Here is a 4,992-nt window from a genome sequence, read left to right on the forward strand (position 1 = left end):
ATACAGAGAAGGCAGAGTTGCTGAATGCCTTCTTTGTTTGTCTTCACCGCCAAAACCAGCCCTCAGGAATCTCAGACCCTAGAGACAAGGGAGGAAGTCTGGAGAAAGGAGATCTTTCCCTTGGTCAAAGAGGATCGGATCAGAGACCTCTTAGGCAAACCTGACATCCACAAATCCATGGGCACAGATGGGATGCATGCAGGAGCGCTTAGGAGCTGGCTGATGGTATTGGTAGCCCACTCTCCATAATCCCTGGAAAAGTGATGGAATCACACAACCTGGAGGTCATCTACAAGCACATGGAGGAGAAGAAGGTGATCAGTAGTCAGCATGGGTTCACCAAAGGGAAATCATGCTTGATCAACCCAATAGCCTTCTATGATGGAATGACTAGCTGGGAGGATGACAGGAGAGCGGTGGCTGTTGTCTGCCTTGATTTCAGTGAGGCTTTTGACACTGTCTCCCATAACATCCTCATAGCCAAGCTCAGGAAGTGTGGTATGGATGAGTGGACAGTGAGGTGGATTGAGGACTGGCTGGATGGCAGAACTCAGAGGGTTGTGATAAGCAGTGCTGAGTCTGGTTGGAGGACTGTAGCTAGCAGTGTCCCTCAGGGGTCAGTACTGGGTCCAGTCCTGTTCAACTTACTCATCAGTGACCTGAACGATGGAATAGAGTGCACCCTCAGCAAGCTTGTGGATGACACAAAACTGTGAGGAGTGGCTGATAAACCAGAGGGCTGTGCTTCCATTCAGAGGGACCTTGACATGCTGGAGGGATGGGCTGACAGGAACCTCGTGAAGTTCAACAAGGGCAAGTGCAGGGTCCTGCACCTAGGAAGGAATAACCCCAAGCACCAATACAGGTTGGGCGCTGACCTGCTGGAGAGCAGCTCTGCAGAGAGGGACCTGGGCATCCTGGTGAACAACAAGTTACCCATGAGCCAGCAATGTGCCCTGGTTGCCAAGAACGCCAACAGTATTCTGGGGTGCATTAGGAAGAGTGTTGCCAGCAGGTCAGGGGAGGTGATCCTGCTCCTCTACTCAGCCCTGGTGAGGCCACACCTAGAGTATTGTGTCCAGTTCTGGACTCTCCAGTGCAAGAGAGACACAGAGTTAGTTACTGGTGAGAGTCCAGAGGACAGCTACTAAGATGATCAGGGGACTGAAGCACCTTTTGTGTGAAGACAGGCTGAGAGAACTGGGCCTGTTTAGCCTGTAAAAGAGAAGACTGAGGGGAGACGTCATCAATGCATATAAGTATCTGAGGAGAGGGTGTCAAGGGAATGCAGAGGACCTCTTTTCAGTTGTGCCCAGCGACAGGACAAGAGGCAACGGGCACAGACTGAAGCACAGGAGGTCCCGGCTGAATGAGAGGGCAATTCCTTGCTGTGGGGGTGACAGAGCACTGGGACAGGTTGTCAGGTTGTGGAGTCTCCTTGTCTGGAGATATTCAAAACCCGCCTGGATGCCATCCTGCACAATGTGCTCTAGGTGATTCTGTTTGGCAGGGGGTTTGGACCAGATGGTCTTCAGAGGCCTATTCAGAGGACAGTAGTAATTTATTTAAGTTCTACTTCTAGTAGTAAAAGAGTGTCATCTTTAGTATACACCTAAACTGTCTACTTAATAAAAAAATGCATTTCTCAAATAGTAGTAACAAAAAATAGTAGACAGTCACTCCAAACTACTACACATAGCTGTCAGTTAAAGCAACTGGAATTTAAGCATGCAAAACTTCAAATCAGAATCACCTAAGTGACCTAAGATACTCTCTTACAGCTTTTTGCTGTTTTTTATTGGTAACTATCTTTAGTTATGACTTACTTTCATTGCAGCCTTTAATTCTCTGAATTGGAAATTCTGTTCCAGATTTTAAGCATTAGTTTATTTGCCTCAGTAACTTGAAAACTGGAAATGGCTGTATCATACTTTTCCTCCAATATCAATTTTATTCTACCACTAATCATTCAGTCACAAATCTGTTGCATTTTTCTTTCAGATTGCTTTTTTTTTTTTTTTCTTTGCGGGGGGGGGGACATGCAGTAAATAAGACTTCTTTAGAAACAGTTCACAACAGTTTAAATTCATTATCTGCTGCTAATTATTTTTTATTGTCACAGGGGAAAATCCTGTTACAGATACTAATGAGCTACAACCTTCAGTAACTGATCCTGGAGAAGCTATCTGTTTACAAGCATGAACATTTTATGTCAGTGGCAATCAGGTCTAATTGGGATTAACCTTTAAGTATTCACTACTACTTAAAAGCTTAGGTGGAATTAGAAGGAAGCAAAGTCAGCAAAGTATCAGTAAATCAACAGATGCAAACAGAAACAAACTATGCAACCACTTTCAAGTGTAATACTGAAGTACTACTTAATTTAGGTTAACATTAAGTAATTAAAATTGGGTTTATGATTTTTAAAAATTTGCCTATGCAGGCATCTTGTCATTTTTTTTATACTGTAAAGTGTTCCCCCTACATTGGGTGGACCAGTAAGAAGCACAGGACCAGTGAGTAGCAAGAGATTACTTCTTATTGAGAAGAAACAATGCATTTCTCTTTTTTGTATAAACTATTTATAATTAAACATACACATCTTGAAATATGCTTGACAATTCCAGTATCTGTAAACAGAATCTGTAAGTTTTGTGTTCTCTAGGAAACCAGAATATTTTACCACATGCTAAGCATGCAAGCTTGTCTGAGTATCAAACTCGGTAATCCGAATTTCCTGGATGCTGAGCACTGCAGTTCCTGATGGATTGTAAAAGTAGTTGTGGATCATCATTACCTCTGATACTAAAGTCATTTAATTTAGAAGACTGATTTAATGTATTGAAAATACAGAAGTTTATGCCAGTACTACTGACAATAGCTAACAGTCTTGGATGCCTTCAAAATGAGTGGTCCCTATAACGCACAGCATCAGAAACATTGCACTGTTTCAGTGTCTAGGCACTGACATTTGAAATACAGCACATGCTAATTTGCTTTATGAAAAAGCATAGATACATAGATCTTTTAAGTACCAGAACATATAATTAAATTGACATCACTGTTATTGGCATATGAGGAATGTCTCAAGTACTAGGAATGATGTTGTTCTTTCTCAGGTGACACATGACAGTACACAAGGTAATTGCCTCAAGTTGCACCATAGGTTTAGATTAGATGTCAGAAATGGTTTCTTTACAGAAAGAGTGGTTAAGCATTGGAACTGGCTGCTCAGTGGTGGAGTCCCCATCTCTGGAGGTATTTAAAAGATGTGTGGATGTGGCTCTTAGGAACATGGTTTAGTAGTGGACACTGGACAGTGTTAGGTGATGGCTGGACTTGATGATGTTACGGGTCTTTTCCAACCTAAATGATTCTAAGAAAGAGCTTTGTTCAGGAGTAAAAATACTCATAGACCTTGAGGTCCTCAGTCATGAAAACACTCAGTACTTTAAATTTGACATCCAACTCCCCCCCCCCACTTCTGATGCTATTTATAGTACTAGAGAAATAATCCCTAGGAACATTACATCCCATTTCTTTGTACATAACGTCAGTTCAATAACCACTAGCCACTTCCAACCAGTTGCACTGTTCTTTATGCTGAGGAAGCTATATTTCTATAATGGCTAACTATCCACTACTAATAAAGGAGACACATCCTACCAGGATACACAACAGTAGAGAGTGACTCCTACAGTCAGGGATTGAATTAATTCTGTTCTCTATCTGGGTCAGTCTATACGCATGACATTAAACGCCAGCAGGTTGTTACATGGATGTCTTGCCAAGAAAATCGCTTAGGAAGAGAAAAATAAAGTATTGGTTTGATTTTTCTAGAACACTTGCTTGATTATTACGCACAAATAAACTAAGAATGATTTGGGTTGGAATGGACCTAACAATCATCCAGTTCCAACCTCTCTGCCAGAGGCAGGGACACCTCCCACTAAACCAGATCACCCAAAGGCCCATACAACCTAGCCTTAAACACTTCCAGGGATGGAGCATCCACAGCTTCTCTGGGCAACCTGTTTCAGTGCCTCATCACCCTCATAGACAAGACATTTGGAAGAGATTCTTTACTAAATCTACCCTCTTTTAGTTTAAAGCCATTCCCCTTTGTCCTATCACTACACTCCCTGACAAAGAGTCCCTCTCCCCAGCTTTCCTGTAGGCCCCCTTTAGGCAGTGGAAGGCCGCTGTAAGGTCTCCCTGGAGCCTTCTCTTCTCCAGGCTGAACAACTCCAACTCCCCCAGCCTGTCTTCACGGGAGAGGTGCTCCAGCCCTTTGATCATCTTTGTGACCCTCTTCTAGACTCACTCCAACAGGTCCATGTCCTTCTTGTGCTGGGGGGCCCACAGCTGAACACAGCACCCCAGCTGGGGTCCCAACAGAGCAGAATAGAGAAGAATCACCTTCCTCAACCTGAGAAAAGGTTCCTCGTCCCTCTCCTGTGACAAGGAAGATTAAAAACCAAAACAAACAAAAGAAAAGAAAACCCCACAACACTAAAAAATGCTCACACTGGTTTATCAGGACTTAAAAGTCTGTACTTTTTAGAAAGACTTGAAGAAAAAGAGAACCAAACTACAGTCAACTGAGAGTCATCCTCTCCCTTCTGGAATGTGTTTGAAAAACGTTGGAGACAATATTTTCATTCTATTCTTGTTAGCTCCTTCACACAGGTTCAGAATGTTTTTTGTCTAATTTGTTTTTGAGGAAAACAAGAGGGAAAGTCACTATGAACAGGTGCATTTGCCCAGTATACAGGAATATCTCCTAAACAGATGCTTCCATTTCTATGGTAACTAGGATACAATACGCACATGATTTTCAACAGGAATGAAAACATCTTTGTGCAAGTTATCAGGAAAGATTTAATTTCTTGTTTCCATGTTCAGAAGTTCCCACAAATTCTGAAATCTCAAGATTTAAATATTTGTGAGCAGCTATTTACCACACACAGCACAAGGAGTACAAGAGACAAA

This window comes from Cygnus atratus, chromosome Z, assembly GCF_013377495.2.
Source record: "Cygnus atratus isolate AKBS03 ecotype Queensland, Australia chromosome Z, CAtr_DNAZoo_HiC_assembly, whole genome shotgun sequence".
Taxonomy (NCBI): Eukaryota; Metazoa; Chordata; class Aves; order Anseriformes; family Anatidae; genus Cygnus; species Cygnus atratus.